The sequence below is a fragment of the Sarcophilus harrisii genome, chromosome 1 (assembly GCF_902635505.1).
Source record: "Sarcophilus harrisii chromosome 1, mSarHar1.11, whole genome shotgun sequence".
NCBI lineage: Eukaryota > Metazoa > Chordata > Mammalia > Dasyuromorphia > Dasyuridae > Sarcophilus > Sarcophilus harrisii.
The window spans coordinates 278,101,642-278,120,447 of record NC_045426.1 but is presented as its reverse complement, the minus strand read 5'-3'; the positions used below and the strand labels follow the sequence as shown (position 1 = coordinate 278,120,447).

At 39.0% G+C, this 18,806-nt stretch overlaps 1 protein-coding gene across 2 annotated transcripts in view; it reads right to left on the bottom strand.

Moving 5' to 3' along the window:
- Positions 1-4,386, bottom strand: part of KIAA1958 (KIAA1958 ortholog) — a 219,045-nt gene extending 214,659 nt beyond the window's left edge. The window contains exon 1 of one of the 2 annotated variants that reach the window (XM_031942980.1): positions 3,779-4,386. The gene's annotated coding sequence lies outside the window, so the exon portion shown is untranslated. The remainder of the gene's footprint in view (positions 1-3,778) is intronic. The other variant, XM_031942977.1, reaches the window with a different exon arrangement.
- Positions 4,387-18,806: the final 14,420 nt, after the last annotated feature.

Below are 18,806 nucleotides of genomic sequence, written 5' to 3'. Positions count from 1 at the left end.
AAGATGGGGTAATGTGATCCACTAAAAATTAGTGCTATCTTAGTTGTGGTGGCAGGAATGGAGCACCACCACGACCTGTAGAATATTTTAGAAACACGTTTGTCATTTCCCCTAATGATGATCATGTACTGGAAGACTGATGTATGAGACACTCATTTATAAACCAGAAAATCAATTTATTAATATACAATGGGAGGTATATCTGGCCTCAATACCAATAATGTTTATTTTTACAATGTACCTTTAAATAAGTTAATTTAAAGAATCTTGAAATTATTATGAATTATTCAAATTATTCTATTATGGGATGTATACTCCTAGGGAAATCAATGACAGAAAGTATTGCTATACTTTTGCAGTAGCAAACTGGAAATGAGATGGGTGCCTATTTTATTGTAATACGTGAATATGGGCAAACTATTACATTTAAGAAATATTGAATATGAAGGATTTGGAGAAACTTAGAAAGACTTTTAAGAACTGATATGATCAAAATAACTTGAACAAGTGAAAACAATTCTAAAAGACATCAGGACTGAAAAGAATGAAAGGACAAGTTTGTGACTCCAGAGATCTGTTAATGAAATATATCTCTCTCCTTTCAGAAGAGACATAGTGAGAACTGGGATGGAATGAGGCCTACATCTCCCACATAATCAATATTATCAATTGTTTTGCTTAACTATAATAGGGTAACAATTGTTAACATTTATATGGTGCTACAAAGTTTGTAAAGCATTTTATATACATTATCTCATTTAAGCCCTACCATAACTCTTTTAAGTAGGAACAACAGTCATTTTCTTTAATTTATAGATGACAAACTTGAAGCACAGAGGTTTGATCACACAGCTAAGAAAATTTCAGAGACAGGATTTGAAACCAGCTCTTGTTGACATCAAATCTAGTATATGACTCATTATGCCTTTCTATTTTATTGTGAGAGGAATTCTATTTAGGAAATAATGGTACTTTTTGAAAAGCATTAATAAAAAATTTTTAAAAACATGATTCTACCACAAAAAAGTACAATATATTTTTTGTATCACACTAGCAACTAGGTGGCCCAGGAGATAGAGCCCTGGGCCAGGAATCAGAAAGACAAGAGTTCAAACATCTAACCTGATTGCTTCAATATTCCCCTCTTTAAAATGGGGGGTAGCATATACTTTCTAAGGTTGCTGTGAGGACCAAATAATTGCAAAAGGCTTAGAATAATGTCTGGTACATGGTAAATGATATATAAGTGCTAACTATTGTTAATATTATTTTAAGCATGTGATTATTATAGTGATCCTGCAATATTACATTAACAAACAGGAGGGCAGCAAAAAGTTAGCAATTTTATCTCTGATAACAGATCTCTTTAGATTACTATTTTTGAAATTCAGAACAATCATCTTTCTGGATAGCTCAATTTTCATTAGTTACTAAAGTAAAATGCATTTAAATTACAAGCAATAACATTAAATATCTAAGGAAGTATTATCTTCTGAAAAAAATTCTACTTTCTGAAAATATAAAGAATATTGTACTATTTAAAAACATTTTTTCTGCACCTCCAACTCTAGATGGTTATGGCTTAGTGGAAAACCCTGTCAGTTTTGCATATGGCAATTAAAATTACAATTATACATCGTGAGCTTATTTTACAAAAAAATAAAACAAAACAATTTACCTAGTTTTTTAGGTTTAACTAACAGGCTTAATACTTAGCCAACACCAATTCTTCTATTACAGGAGAACTTTATCTTAAGCTCCAGAAGTGAAGAGATTCAAGTACTGATAAAGACTATAGAAGCATTTTAAAGCCTGAATTTTTAAATGGATTCTCTCCATTCAATTTAATGAATTACTCTGAATATCCTACAAGCACATCTCTGCAATAGTTCATAGGACAATTATCTTGCTGTTAAAACTAAATACTCAATCATTACTTTAAGCATATTAAAAAATATATTATGACCTATATCTATCCCAACATCTAGTGTTCATATGATGTAGTAGAAAGTACTAGAGATGAATAAAATTCAGAGACCTGAGCTTTAATCCTGATTCTCCTAGCCATGTGGACAACTGGCAAGTCACTTAACCAGGCCTCTGTTTCACTCATAAGTGAAAATAACATCGGCTTGCATTATCTACAGGGTTGTTGAGAGACAAATGGAAGATTTTATAAATCTTAAAATATTGTATAACTTGAGGCATTATTGTGAAGTCAATAATATTTATTAAGAATTTACTATGTACATTCATGTAAAAAGAAAATGATACCAGGAAGATTTTATAAATCTTAAAATATTGTATAACTTGAGGCATTATTGTGAAGTCAATAATATTTATTAAGAATTTACTATGTACATTGATGTAAAAAGAAAATGATACCAAGAGAAAGGATGAGCTGGATGGAAGAAAAAGGAATAAAATTCAAAAAATCTTTAAATACACTCTGGACTTGTCATTTCATTAGTATGATGAATTCCAAGTGAAGAAAATTCTGACCCATTTTGAACATGTAGCAATTTAAAATCCTTTAAAAAGGAAAAAAAAAAAAAAAGTAGCTTTAGCCGCCAAGAGGTTAATGGATTTGCTCGGGGTCACATAAGTCAGTATGTGACAGATGAGAGTTGAACTCAGTTTCTGATCTTAAGGCCTAACCTCTATACATCCCTGCCTCTTCTATCTAAGCGGACTGTTTAAATCAATGGTTTATTTAAAAAAGGTAGAAGTTGTTATTTTGCTTATCCTAATGGGACTAAGAGAAAAGCAAAACTTTATTGCTATGCTTTTCAAAAAACAAACTGTTCTACTTTTAAAACAAGACAAATTAAAAATCATAGCTATTCTCATCTTCCGGAAACCAAAATAACCTGAAATCAATTCTTGCATATTTGGTTTGATTTCTGTCAACCAGCCTCCTTCTGCCCAGGGGAATACATTTCTTGATGAATTTGATATCAAACAGAAGTCACTATGCGCAGCCTCAGATAAAGGGGGAAAACAGAGCGTCCTCCTCCTCCTCTTCGTCCTCCTCCTTCCTTTCCTCCTCCGTTAGAAACAATAAATGCGGCAGGGAAGAGATACACATACTTACAAACGGACGCACCCCAAATACACACACACACACACACACAAACTAGTCCAAACAACCAGGCCAGAACGGCTTTTCATCTCCGACAGGATTACAGCCTTGGAAAAACTAGCAGGCTACAAGAGGGATAAGGAAGACTCCCCCCTCCCATCCCTTCCAGTTGGAGGAGAAAGAGTAGGAAAGCAAAACACACACACACACACACACACACACACACACACACACGTTTCAGTGCCTTGGAGGGAGTATCCCTTTGGGAAAAAGGTGTCCAGATCCCCAGGCGCATTCTCTCCACAACAACTCCCGCTCCGGAGCCTTCCTCTCCTGGGGTCCTCAACTTCCAACCTTGCAAACCCTATTCAGCGTCAACCTGCGCTGGCAAGGCTCTCCTGGGTACTCCAGCCTCCAGCCCGAGGAACCGGAGACAATAGGCGGGTTCAGCCCATTTATTCAAACCCCCGCCGCCCTCGGGAAGGGGCAGGACCCAGAAGAGCGAGGGAGCCGCACCGCCCTCCCCGTCGCCGGCCCCGCGGCCCCGGGCAGCCCACCTCTCCCCCACGCCACACAAAGAGCCCAGGGACGCACTCGCTGGTCTCCGGAGGGACGCTGTCCCGGCCGCAGCCGCCGCGCTGCTCCCTCCCGCACACCGCCGGCGTCTCCCCCTTCCCGCCCGGAGGACCCACCTACCTGCAGGTGTTTGTCCATAGGAATGCGGGACGCGGAGCGCGGGCCGGAGCGCGGGCGCTGGGGAACGCCCGGGGGCAGCCAGGCGGGCGCGGAGGGACGGGGAGGGGGCTAGGTCTGCGGGCGTGCGCGCGGGAGAGGGAGACGGGGAGGAGAGCCCCTTCGGGGCTGAGCCCCGCGGGCAGAAGAGAGGGGAGAGGGAGGAAGGGGTCCGGGAACTGCCTCCTTCCCCCTCCGCCTCCGCTGGGAGCCAGTGGCCGGCCCCGCCGCCCCAGCCCGGGCTCCGGAGCTGCAGCCTCTGCCGCTGGCTCTGGCTCCTGCGCTGGGGCGGCTCCGGGGCACGGAGGAGGCAGCCGCGGCGGCCGCTGGAATAGAGGGGGGAGGCGGGAGGGGAGGAGGAGGAAGGGAAGGAAAAAGAGAAAGAGGAGGAGGAGGAGGATAGTCGCTGCACCGACAGAAAAGTGGCTCGTATCGGCTACCGGAAATCGCCGCCGCGGTCATAAATATACCACAGGAAGTGTGTAATAACAACACCTAGCGATACACACACACACAGCCCGCTGCCTTATCCAGGTTTCAGTCCGGCCCTCTCCCGGCAACCACCGGTCTCAGTCTCACATCCTCTCTGCATCCTCGGACTGTCCCGGAGAAACGTGTGCACGCGCGCGTGGGAGTCTTCTTTCTCCCGCTGGCCTGACTCAGTTTCCCCGGAAGAACCCTGTCCTCGGGGACTGAGAGAGTTTGTCCCCCGTTCATTCAACGGGCAAGGATTAGGCGCCTACTGTTTCCCTGACCCGGTGGAGAGAACAGAGACAAAAAAAAGCCCTAAGAAGTGCCAGCTCTCGAGACTCTTACATTTTCTTGGGAAAAATAATCACGTCCGCAGATAAAAAGTGATCTGGGCGCCAGGAATTAACCTGCAAGGATCTGGAGAGACTTCACTTCTCCCAAGGAATGATGCGATCAGTGATCTGTCTACACTGTTTCCCCGTATCCTTCCCCCCCCCCCCCCAACTCACTCTCCCGGGCCTCAGTTGTGAGGCAGAGGGCACGTGGAAATGGGAAGGGGGCAGCAGGGAGATGTGAGAGATGCCCCGAAGACACACACGCACGCACGCACGTATATCTGGACACACTAGCCCTGGAACCTGGGCAGGGTTTCCAAGGAGCTTGGAAAGAGGGGTGGGGGAGTCCCCCTAGGTGACCTGGAGATCCTAAGGTATAAAAGAGAGCCCCAAAGACCAGCAGGAGTTCGGAGCTGCAGCATTTCATACCCAATTACGGCAGCCCACGTTCTCGCCGCCCCTTCTCCTTGGGATTTTAAAATCCTTCCGACCTTGCCGAAAGGTGATTTGGGAGGGTTGACTGTGATATTTACTCTTGGAGAAGTAGTGGGACGATTCTGGTTCTGAAGCGATGCTGCAACTTGTTGAATCTGCTGGAAATGACTCAACAGATGTCATTTCACCTGTGCAGAATCCTGGGCCAGGTGGGTAATAGCAAAACAATTCACTCATCCCCTTACTTTTCTATTTCTTCACTTCCCGTCTAGACTTCTCGAATAGGAAAACAGTTTCCATCCTCCAACTGGCATCTAGCTTTCTTCTGGCGTCTCAGTCCGTCCTAGTTATACCCACATGGTAAGGGGGGAGAGGGAAAGGGGGAAAGAATGGGGACGGTTTCCATTAAGAAAGGGATTACTGTGACCAAAGATACCAGATGCAACACTTACTCCGGGCAAAGTCGATTAGACAACTCCTACGAAAGAACAGAAAACCTCAGCTCAGCTAAAATGCAGGCAAATTACATTTTATTCAACCAGTTTCTGGAAGGTAGCCTCAAAACTGACCCTTGAGGATTTTACTTTCCCATCCCAAGGACTGATTTGAGACAATGCTTTTATTACATTACTTCTAATGAACTCCTCTTCAGCTCATATTCTTGTTGCAAAGCTTTAAAATAATTGTGTAAATATTAAAGACAATGTAATATCTTTGTAGAGCTATTGAATCATTTCAAATTAATTGGACACGATCCTAAAAGAAATTCATTTCATGATGGATCCAGAAATGATCTAGCTAAAGTTTAACACCCTCCCTTGCACAGAGAAAGTAAATAAATAAAGAGCACTCCTCTCCCTATCATTTGTGTGATTAAATGTATGTTAGCAAAATGTCACTTTAAAATTTGGCTTCTGACAGTGTTATTACTGAGCTTATATCCCAAAAAGATCTTAAAGGAGGGAAAGGGTACCACACATGTGGTGTGGCAGCCCCTTTTGTAGTGGCTAAAAACTGGAAACTGAATGGATGCCCATCAATTGGAGAATGGCTGAATAAATTATGGTATACGAATGTTATGGAATATTATTGTTCTGTAAGAAATGACCAACAGGATGATTTCAGAGATACTTACATGAACCGATGCTGAGTTAAATGAGCAGAACCAGGAGATCATTACACACGGCAACAACAAAACTATATGATGATCAATTCTAATGGACAATGAGATGATTCAAACCAGTTCCAATTGTTCAGTAATGAAGAGAGCCATCAACATCCAGAGAAGACTATGGGAACTAACTGAGTGTGGACCACAACATAGCATTTTCACTCTTTCTGTTATTGTTTGCTTGCATTTTTGTTTTCCTTCTCAGTTTTTTTTTCTTTCTAGATTCAATTTTTCTTATGCAGCAAGATAACTGTATAAATATGTAAACATATATTGGATTTAACATATATTTTAATATATTTAACATGTATTGGACTACCAGCCATCTAAGGGAGGAGATGGGGGAAGGAGGGGAAAATTTGGAACAGAAGGTTTTACAAGGATCAATGTTGAAAAAATTGCCCATGCATATGTTTTATAAATAAAAAGCTATAATAAAAGAAAGAAAGAAAGAAACTAAGGTTAAAAAAATTGGCTTCTGAGTTTTAAAATAATAATCACATGAGATAATGTATGAAAAATAATATGCAAGTCTTAAAGTACTATGTAAATATGAACTCTTATTATTGTTGGGATAATAGACCCAATCTGTGATTTTATTGGTACAGTAAACTCCCAAATGAACCAATTTTCACTTCTAGTGTGGGTCTGCACCTTCCCTACAAATTACAGTTTATGAGAGGTTCAGTGACTTGCCCAAGATCACATGGCTGGCATACCTTACACCCAGGTTTTTCTCCTTCCTTGCCTGACTCTACGAACTTTTCTGCTTCTCATTACAATTAGGTATGTCAATACAGAGCAACTATGTTCCAAAGTGAATAGAATGTTGGGTCTGAACTTGTCTTCCTGAGTTCAAATCTGATCTCATTTCAGAAGAAAATGACAAAACATTCCAGTATCTTTACCAAGAAAACCTCAAATAGGGTCAGGAAGATTCAAACACAACTGAACAAGAAAATGTAAGAATATTTGTCTACATTTATAATGTGTATAGAAAGATTATAAATAAATACACATGCATGTTTGTTTTAAATGTTTAAACAAATGGTTCATTGGAATGTATACCACCAAATTTTCAGATCCATCTATGTGAGTACTCTTTCCAATTATGCAGATGACAACCTATATGAGTCTTGTCAGTTTCATCCACAAATTCTCCAAAGGAGACCCACACAAGGTCCTCAGAACTTTTATCTAGATCTTCTGAAACTATACAACACTCTAGCCAACCCAATTCATCCTCTACTCAACATTGATTTTCAAATCAAAATGGTTTTCCTATGGTTTCTATCCCAGGTGTAATTTCTGTCTCTCTTCCTCTTTCTCTTTGTCTCTACATATATGCACACATGCATCCATTTATAATTATATAGTTTATATAATGTAGCATTTTGAATAAAACTCTGTGTGATAAGTAAAGGCTCTAAGCTTGAATGCTAAGTACAGAGAAATTCAAAATTAATCATGATTATACTCTCTCTTCTCTTTTTTCCTTTGTTTTTGGCTTTGGGGCTAAGGAAACACACACATAGACATCCACACAAACACATGTACATTGATGAGGAGGAGGAGGAGGAGGAAGCAATCTTCAGGAAGCTCAGAGTTTGATTCCTGCCTCAGATATTTACTTGCTATTTGATCTGATTCTTCATCCATAAAATGGAATCATAAATATCCACACATACATGCATATATTATGAATGGATTATCTTGATACATTCTAACATGTATACGTACATATGTACATGCAGGCCAAGGTTTCCCACTGCATTCAGGGACACATTCAATCATCTTGATCTATATTTTGCCTGGGCCCAGATAGTTCTAGAGGAGAAAGTAAGGCAGGTGACCCTGCACAGCCCTTTTTCACTTAAATCCAATTCACTTGCATGTCCTATCATCACCCCCCCCTGATGTCATAGTCCTCTTCAAGAATGAAGAATAGCAAGCATGTACATATATGTAGTATCTACATGTGCACACATATAAATATATATCCAGATGCATATATATAAACTATGCTGTAGCTTGTATTGCTAGGGAAAATGCTTGATTATATTGTATGGAAAATTGACTAATTATATACTGTTTAAATTCAATGTTGTGTGATTAAAGATCCTTTGCACCCAGAATGTCAGCTGGATCCTAGTAACTCTCCAGGAATACTGGAGAAGACTTCAAGGAATTTTGGGTTCCCTTCAAGTCCTGAATCAAACACAAAACACATTCTTGTTTTGTGTTATCATACCTGAAACTTGTTTTGAGTCTACCCAAGCTTGTTTTGGGGAGTGTCCCTTTGTATTTTGATGTCACTTAAATTTTTTACATATATTCATATCCATCTCAGTCTACCTTGCTGTCAAATTGCCCCCTTGGAGAAATTACCTAAGTACAGGATTTGTGTGTAACTTGTGTGCAGATATCTTTATCAAAATCCTATGTAATTTAAAACTTCCAGAATCCAGGGAAAGGGAATCACCCCTTCTTTCTACTTTGTCATATGAATAAGTAAATTTCTTTTTAAAATTATTCCATAGTCTGTTCTTGTGGGTAACACAGGTGCATATTTGTGTGTATGTATATTTATACACATCTAACAATAAATTTTAATCAAGTGCCTAGAGACATAACTGTAATAACTAAAGAAAAGCAACAAAAATGTGATGGGAAGTGTCCTAAATGCTAGGAAATTATAGGACAATGAATGAAACAATCCTTAACTCCAATGACTTTACATTCTAATGGGGGAGAAAAGTACATATAAAACTATACAGTACATAAATATAAAAATCAATAAATACAGATGTCTATAACATAGTTAAAGACATGGTAATTTGGGAGAAAGGGTGCTAGTAGTTGGAGCAATCAGGAAAATCTTTATATGAAAAATAGTACTTGAGCTCCATCTTAGAGGAAGAGAGGAATTCTGAGACAAAGCTAAAGAGAGGATTCATTTCTGTTATGGATACAAAGAGAAAGAAGACATAGTTGTTTAAAAAAAAAAAAAAGAACAGAGAAAAGGACAATTTGGCTAGATAGTTTAATATAGGTGGAGAAGTAATATACAATGAACTTGAAAAATAGGTTGAAGGGGCCAGTTAGATGGTATAGTGCATAGAGCACTGGTCCTGGGAGATGGTGGGAAGGGGGAGGGAGAGAGAGAGGAAAGTTGAAGCCTGATTTATTAGATCTTTAAAAGCTAAAAAGAGGAATTTCTGTGGCAGCTAAGTACAATGGCGAGAGAACCCAGACCTCCAGTCTATAGGACCTTCAGTCAAATCTGCCTTGAGATACCTACTGTGTGGGCAAGTCATTTAACCCAGTTGCCTCCAAGAAAAAAAAGAGGAATTCCTATTTTATCCGAGAGATAATAAAAAGTCATTGAGGTTGATGAAGTAGCAGAGCTGTATGGTCAGATCTGTGCTTAAGGAAAATCACTTTGACAGCAACAATATATAAAATGGGGGAAAACTTGAGGCAGAGAGACCAATTAGGAGGCTGTTTTCCAGAAATCTAGTGGAATAAAGTGAATGGGCTAGAAGGGGTCAGATGTGAGAGAAGGGGAAGTAGAAATGGCAAGATTTGGAAACTGATTGGATATGTGGGATGAGAGAGAGCCGCAACAATCATATAACAATCATGCCTCAGCTGTCATTGTATTTCTCTCAGTCCCCGTGTTTTTTGCCTTCTGTAAACCCAGAAACATCCATATGTTTGACAGGAGGTCCCTCCATCTGCTGCCTGTACCAGCTCAGGAGACTAAAAGGCTAAATGAAGATATGTGAAAATGTCAAGGTATTGGCAAAAAGGCTAGAATGTCTCTGTTAAGCTAGTTGAGGGTAATAAAAGGAAAAAAATAGGTGGACCAATAAACTATTTGTGAAATGACTGCTTCAGTTTCTAAATCGTTAGTGAACCTTGCCACAAAGCAGTTATGTTACATTATCCAGTAAGTCATACTACACTCTACCTCTAAGACGAAGAGAAAACAACTAAAAGCAAACTGATTTCAGGATGGACTTATTTAATGAAATCAAATTCCAGGACCATTGCTGAGGTCAGTTCCCAATTAATCCTCCTGCGTCCACCATCTGCAACTGTATCTACATCTGCATTTATAGCTGTATCTTGAACACATTACAAAAACTGATGCTCATTCTGCTAAACTTAAGGTATTAAAAATTGGTTATTCTATTTAAGAAGTTAGGGAGGTGAACTGTACATATTAGAAAAAAATTCAAAGGAAGACATCAATTATCTGTTTGGTTATTTTCAGTTGTATCCAACTTTCATAATTCCATTTGGAGTTTTTTTGGCAAAGATATTGATTGGTTAACCATTTCCTACTCCAGATCATTTTTACAGGTGAGGAAATTGAGACAAATAGAATTAAATGACTTGCCCAGGGTCATGTAGCTAGTAAATGTCTAAAACAGGATTTGAACTCAGGTCTTCCTGACTCCATTGTGCATTGTGACACTTAGTTAACAGACTATAATTATTATTCAGCCCTTTCAAGAAGGCAAAATTCTCAAACAACCAATCTTTCAACTTGAAAAAAATTAGAAGCTCCCCCCACCTCTGTAGGACAGTGTGACCATGATAGGTTTCTCCTCTTTCTCATTTGTCCATTTTTTTAACCTCAACTTTCTAGAGATTAAAGGGCAATATCACTTTTCTAACCCTCATTCAAGGAGTTTCTTTTTCAACAAACTATTAAAGGAAAGAACTATCTGAATCTCCAACCTATAGGTTTTTTCAAAGGCAAAAGAACATAAAAGGCAGAGTCTTTTCAAGATATTACTGTCACCCACAATTTTTTTCTTCCAAATTCTGGCCTTTATTATGTGTATGTTGTTAGTAACAAACTTTCCCAAGCTTTTATCTATGTCCAACAGGAGGAAAAGTCTTTATTAATGGTCAAATTGTAAAAATACAAGCTATTACTATAATTATTATGGAAAGGCACATATAAATTCTTTTGTAAAATGGTCAAATGGAGTCTGAGGAATATAAGAATCATTCAAAGCCAAATGAAGTTCCAACATATTTGAAAGGACTATCTTATACACATGTCGACTTAAATCTGACATGCAAAATTAATAAAAATTAAGATATTAAGACCTGATTGACTTTGAATAGCAGAAAAGAATAAAACCAGTTTCACCTTGAGATACTTGAGAGTCACCAGCACTACCTTCCCACAACACATATTTCTTTGGGAAATCTTCTTCAAAATATCATGGGATAATTTGCATAACTCAGTCTAGCTGCCCCAGAGAAAGAAGACAGAAAGATGAAAAGAAAGATAATAAAGACAGTAATGACTCTATTTGCTCCAAAAGTCTCAGAGAAGGGGGTAAATGTGAGACATATTACCTGGGTATTAAGGTCATGGAAGAAATAAATAGCTAGATATTCACTATATGCTTTTATAGTTGATGCTTAGACATGTCCAATTCTTGATATTTTCTTAGAAGAAATATTATCCATTTGGTGTTTTCTTAGAAAAGATATTGGTTATTTGGGGTTTTCTTAGAAGGGATATTGGTCAATTCCTACTCCAGCTCATTTTATAGATGAAGAAGCTGAAGTAAAAACAGGGTTAACTTACCTATGGTCACACAGCTAGTAAGCATCTGAAGCTGGATTTGAACTAACAAAGATGATTTTTCCTGAGTTCAGGACTGGTGCTGCATCTACTGAACCACTGAGCTTCATCATATGCTACAAGAATGGAAAGCACAGACCCATTTAGGAAAGAAGGAGGAATAAGCACTGTCTATATCAGGGGTCCTCAAACTACAGCCCACAGGCCAGATGTGGCCCACTGAGGATGTTTATGTGGCCCACCAGGTTATGGCAAGTTCAGACTGGAAGTGACATTCGACCTAAACTCGCGTTAGCAACGCACACTTCCAGCACTTGGCTGAGGCGGCAGAGACAGAGTGTGAGGCGATACCAAGGTGAGGTGAGTTCCCAGGCCAGGGTGTGTGGTGTGGGGAACAGAGAGAGATGCAGAAGACAGAAAACTGATGGCCCACAGCCTTGTACAGTAATGGCAGCCCCCACAACAGACAGGCACAGGGGATGTACAGTGCATCCTGTGCATGTCATGGCCCCTTCAGGGGGAATTCACTACAGCAGTGAAGGTCGGAAGCAGGAGCACGAAGAGCGGGAGAGAGAGTGCGGGAAACGGAGGCATCACAGCGCAAAGGCAGCTTGGAGGAAGTTGGGCATTGCAGTCTGTATGTCTCTATGTGGGCAAAGTTATTGCTGGTATATTGTTTTTGTAGCACTGTGTATATATATTGGTATTTTACTAATAGCAATTTGGAATCCCTAGGAAATAATGATGTCAAGAGAAAGAAAAATTGAGTGTAGGATATTCAAAGAACAGTGGACTTATGATTACTTTTTCATGCAGTACAAGGAAAGAGCTGTATGTCTGATATGCCAGAATATAGTGTCTGTGTTCAAAGAATATAATTTGCGTCAACACTATGAAACTCAACATAAAGATAAATATAATTGTTTAGTTGGAGAAGTGAGAAAAGATAAAATATTAAAACTGAAAAATACATTGACAACTCAGCAAAATGCTTTTGTGAAGAAGAAGCAGCTAAATATTTCATCTCTGCGAGCAAGTTTTCAAGTTGCCAAGCTAATAGCACGCATTGGCAGACCATTCGTGGAGGGAGAATTTGTTAAAGAATGCCTTCTTTCTGTTGCCAAAGAAATGTGTCCAGAGAAGGCTGATTTATTTAGTACAGTGAGTTTTTCCAGGACCTACAATTTCACGGAGGATTGAAGAAATGGGAGACAATCTGTATTGGCATTTGCAAAACTCCATAAAAAAAAATTTCATATTTTTCCTTGGCACTTAACAAAGGCAATGATGTTCGTGATTCTGCACAACTTCTAATTTTTATTCGTGTGATGAATGATTATTTTTAAGTCATAGAAGAGCTTGCTGCACTGCAAAGCATCAAAGGAACAACTACAAGAGAGGATATTTATGAAAAGATTTGCCAAACTATGAATAGTTTGGAGCTGGACTGGGCTAAACTAGCCAGCGTGACAACTGATAGTGCTCCTAGCATGGTAGGGTCTAAGAAAGCGGTAATTGCTTGCATTAACCAAGAGATGGACAAACATAACCAAATTCATCCAATAGTCATACACTGCCTAATCCACCAACAAGCCCTATGTAGTAAATCACTGAAGTGGGACTCTGTTATGAAAATTGTGGTATCTTGTGTTAACTTCATTAGAGCTAATGCACTAAATCACAATTTCAGGAATATCTGTCTGACCTAATGTTGAGTATGAAGATGTTCTATATCACACAGAAGTCCACTGGCTGAGTCGAGGGAAAGTTTTGAAATGTTTCTATGACTTACTTCCACAGATTACAACTTTTCTGCTTTCAAAAAACAAAGAAGTACCAGAGTTCAAGGATGCAGAATGGAAACGGCACCTTGCCTTTCTGACAGATATAACAGAGCTGCTCAGCAATTTCAATATGCAACTTCAAAGAAAGGAGAAGCTCATCTGTGATATGCAATCACATGCCAAAGCATTTGAAGTAAAATTAGGCCTCCTCATCAAACGAGTGAAGGAGGAAAACTTCTGCCATCTCCCCAAAACTCAAAATCTGTTAGCGGAAAAACTGCTGATTGCATTCCCAAACAAAACATGTGTGGATTCACTGGAAAAAATGCAAAAGGAGTTCCAATTTAGATTTAAAGAGCTTCATGTCCATGAACAGGACATACAGCTTTTCCATAATACATTTTCTATTGACATTGAAAATGTGGATACAATTTACCAAATGGAACTGGCTGAACTGCAGAATTGTGACTTTCTGAAAGATGCCTTCAAGTCAAGCAGCCTTCATAATTTCTATGCATGTCTCCCCTCTGAGACATATCCTTATCTCAGGAACTATGCACTCAAAATGGCAACCATCTTTGGCAGCACTTATGTCTGTGAACAGACTTTTTCTAGAATGAAAATTTGAAATCTCTAACCAGATCAAAACTAACAGATGCACACTTGCATCTTGTTATGACTAGCATGACAAATATGGAACCAGACATTGACCACCTCATTAGCCAAAAGCAGGCCCATAGTTCCCATTGAAATACTGGTAAGTTTGTTGATTTAACTTTACTTCATTTTAAATACTGTATTTGTTCCCGTTTTGTTTCTTCACTTCAAAATAAGATATATGCAGTGTGCGTAGGAATTCGTTCATAGTTTTTGTTTTTACTACAGTCTGGCCCTCCAACAGTCTGAGGGATAGTGAACTGGCCCCCTATTTTAAAAGTTTGAGGCCTGGTCTATAGTAACTGCTTCTACTTTCTCTTCTCTCATTCCCTTATTTAACCCCTTACAAACTGGCTTCTGACCTCATCATCATGCAAAAACTTTTCTCTCTGAAGTTACTGATGATTTCTTCACTGTCAAATCCAAAGGCCTTTTCTTTTTTTTATAAATAGATTTTATTTTCAAAATATATGCAAAGATAGTTTTCAACATTCATCCTTGCAAAACCTTGTGTTCCAAACTTTTCCTCTCTCTTCCCCCTACCTTCTCCCCTAGACAGCAAGTAATCCAGTATATGTTAAAGATGTATAATTCTTCTACACATATTTCCACATTTATTAGGCTGCACAAGAAAAGGCAGATCAAAAAGGAAAAAAAAACTGAGAAAGACAACAAAAAAGCAAACAACAACAAAAAAGGTGAAAGTACTATGTTGTGATCCACTTTCAGTCTGGACAGTCTTCTTTCTGGGTGCAGAGGGTTCTCTCTATCACAAGTCTATTGGAACTGGCCTGAACCCCTTCATTGTTGAAAAGAGCCACGTCCATTAGAACTGATCATCATATAATCTTGCCATTACTGTGTACAATGTTCTCTTGGCTCTACTCACTTCACTTAGTATCAGTTCATGTAAGTCAAAGGCTTTTTCTGAATCCTCATTTTCCTAAGTCTCTCTGCAGTCTTTGACATAATTGATTTCCCTTCCTTGCCTGATACTCTCTTCTCCCTAAGTTTTTGAGACACTGCTCACCACTGGTTATTTTCCAGGAAGCTGCCAGGGACCTCCTCTCTCTGTATAGCTTCTTCACTTGTTAATCTTGTCAGCTCCCAAGGACTTAATTATTATATTTATGTTTGTGATTCTCAAATATACCTTCCCTGCTCCAATCTCTCTGCTCACCTCCAATATTACATCTTCAATAACCTTTCAAACATTTCAAACTGGATGTCCAGTAGACATCTCAAACTCACCAAGTCCAAAACTGAACTCATGATCTTTCTCCCTAAAACTTCCCTTGCTCTTAAGTTCCTCATTACTACTAGAGGAACCACCATCCTGCCAGTTCTTCAGGTTCCCAACCTAGGTGTTTTCCTCACAGTTTACTTCCCCTCACTTTCCAACAAGAATGCTAGGGAACAGAATAACTAGAGTCTGCATTAATCTTGAGACCCTTCATTGTGTACCTTGCATATAATGCCCCATTTGCATAAGCAACAAGACTGTACAAAGACAAGTCTTGTGCTTCCTGACCCTTGTGGTCTTTGGCTGGTTGGATCTCGGTCAGCTTACTCTTGGGAATGGATGTTGAGGCCTCGGGTATATATTCTGCTTGGCTGACTGCAAGTCCAGGGCACACCCTGTGGACACGTCAGGACAGACATCGAGCACCCACCAAATCGAAATCTCCCCCACTGTCTCAAGAGTTGGGCTCCTGGATACAGCTATACACATACTTGTTGTTGGGGCACGTTGGCAAGGGCAGATGAGAGGGGTATAAGTACAGGACAGCAGAGGGAGAGAGAGGAAGAAGGGACAAGACAATGTAACCAAGCAATAAAGCTTCTCTAACTGCATAAGTGCTGTCTGACTACTCTGTCGTATCCAAAGACATCTGAGGGTCGCAGAGACAATAATAACTGTGGGTAAGTGCTCAGACTCCAGCTGGTGTCAGCAGGTCCGCACTAGCTGAGGACCCCAACACTTGAGGGCAGAGACTTCTGCCTCTTTTTGTGTCTATAAGGCTTGTTTAATAAATGCTTACTTTTTGACTTGCTTTTAAGCTCCTTTACAAATATAATCTCATTTGATCCTCACAACAATCCTGTGCGGTAGATGCAATTATTATCTTCATTTTATGGTTGAGGAAACTGAGGCAAGCTCAGGAACACACAGCTATTAAATGTTTGAATCAGGTCTTCCTGTTCAAGACCCAGCATTCTATCCATTCTAGCTTCTCCAAAGAATTATTCCTACAGCTATCTGAAGACAGTTTTTTAAAGCAAAACAGGACTGTGGAAACTAGATATAAAACACCAGAAAATTTAAATAGTTTAGAGATATAACAAGACCAATTGAGGAACCAGAACAAGAGCTGGTACCTGGACAGAAGACATTTAGCCCCATCTGCTGGGAAGCAGCTAAATAGCAGGAAATAAGAAAGAAAAGCTGAGAACAAAAATAGCAAAAAGAATAACCAAAATCTATTAGTAACTGATTGATGATGATGATGATTGATGATGATGATGATGATGATGATGATGATGATGATGATGATGATGATGATGATGTTGGAGGAAATGCATGTAACTGAATGTTGGCATCCCAGGGAAAAGCCCCATTCCTTATAGCTCTGTTTCTATTCACTATCAATTAATCAACCGATCTTTATTTTTTGAACATCTTCTGTGACCAGGCATTGTTCTAGGCACTGAGTATACAAAAACAAAATGAGACATTCCTTACCCTCAAGAAGATTACCAGTGTAACCAGAATATACATGTCGGAGGTAACATTTGCCAAAAAGTCAAACCACTGCTATTGCCTTCATCACTCCCTCCTCTCATATCTACTTAGAGATAGCTCAGGATCCCAGGCTCAAGAACCCCATGAAGGACAGTAATACTCAGACAATTAGCCCTACTCCCAAACCACCCTCTGCAACATCATCCAGGAGAATCAACTCTTTTCAGAATTCGATCTGATAACAGATTCTTAAGGTGATGAATATCCCCATCTCTTTCGCCTTCACTGCCAAAGCCACTAAAAATCTGAGTCAGAAAATTTTCGGCTCTGACAAATGGTTCAATAATATCAGAAACAGATATGATCTTATCAAAGGAAATAACTTTAAATAAGAAGCTTTCCTCTGTGTGCTGCTTTTGCCTGGCATCCTTGCTGTTCCTTGACCAAGACATTCTGTCTTTTAATTCTCAGCATTTTCTCTGACTGTTTTCCATGAATGGAGTATTCTCTATATACATCTTTTGGCTTTCTTTAAGATTTAACTAAAATCCCCAAAAATCTTTTCCCAAACTCTTAATTCCTTGTGTTATTTACTACTTATCCTAAAAATACTGTGTATACATTTGTTTGCTTGTTATCTCCCCATTAGATTGTGAGCTTCTTTCTTTACTTCTTTTTGTATCCCTAGCACCTAGTATAGTAGGTGCTTAATAAATGTTTATTGACTGACTGAATATTGGAATTTTCTTTGTTGAAGCAGTGTTTGTCTTTTTCTTCTGTGTGCTTCCTCATTACAAACAAAACTTATTAAATAAATATTTAATAAGTGTTTTTGATTGATTCATACATTCTTTCATGTCAGTATGTGCAAGATTTTTAAATAGGTATAAAAAAGGTTAATATTCTTGGCAGAAGCATTGTTGTTGTTGATTTGTCATTCATTTTCAAAGAGAACCAGTGACATCATGAGTGTTGTCTTACTCATGCATGAATTAACCTCAAGGAAAAACTGGTGCTTAAACTGGGTTTTGAAGGAAATTAGAAATTTTAAATAATCAATAAAACAAGTATTTCTATGTGCCAGGTGCTATGCTAAGTTCTGAAGATTAAAAAAAAAAATCAACAATCCCTATCCTCAAGGGATTTACATTCTTTTTTTTTTTTTTTTAATTTAATAGCCTTTTATTTACAGGATATATACATGGGTAACTTTACAGCATTAACAATTGCCAAACCTCTTGTTCCAATTTTTCACCTCTTACCCCCCCACCCCCTCCCCTAGATGGCAGGATGACCAGTAGATATTAAATATATTAAAATATAAATTAGATACCCAATAAGTATACCTGACCAAAACGTTATTTTGCTGTAGAAAGAGAATCAGACTCTGAAATATTGTACAATTAGCTTGTGAAGGAAATCAAAAATGCAGGTGTGCATAAATATAGGGATTGGGAATTCAATGTAATGGTTTTTAGTCATCTCCCAGAGTTCTTTTTCTGGGCATAGCTAGTTCAGTTCATTACTGCTCCATTAGAAATGATTTGGTTGATCTCGTTGCTGAGGATGGCCTGATCCATCAGAACTGGTCATCATCTAGTATTGTTGTTGAAGTATATAATGATCTCCTGGTCCTGCTCATTTCACTCAGCATCAGTTCGTGTAAGTCTCTCCAGGCCTTTCTGAAATCATCCTGTTGGTCATTTCTTACAGAACAGTAATATTCCATAATTTTCATATACCACAATTTATTCAGCCATTCTCCAACTGATGGACATCCAT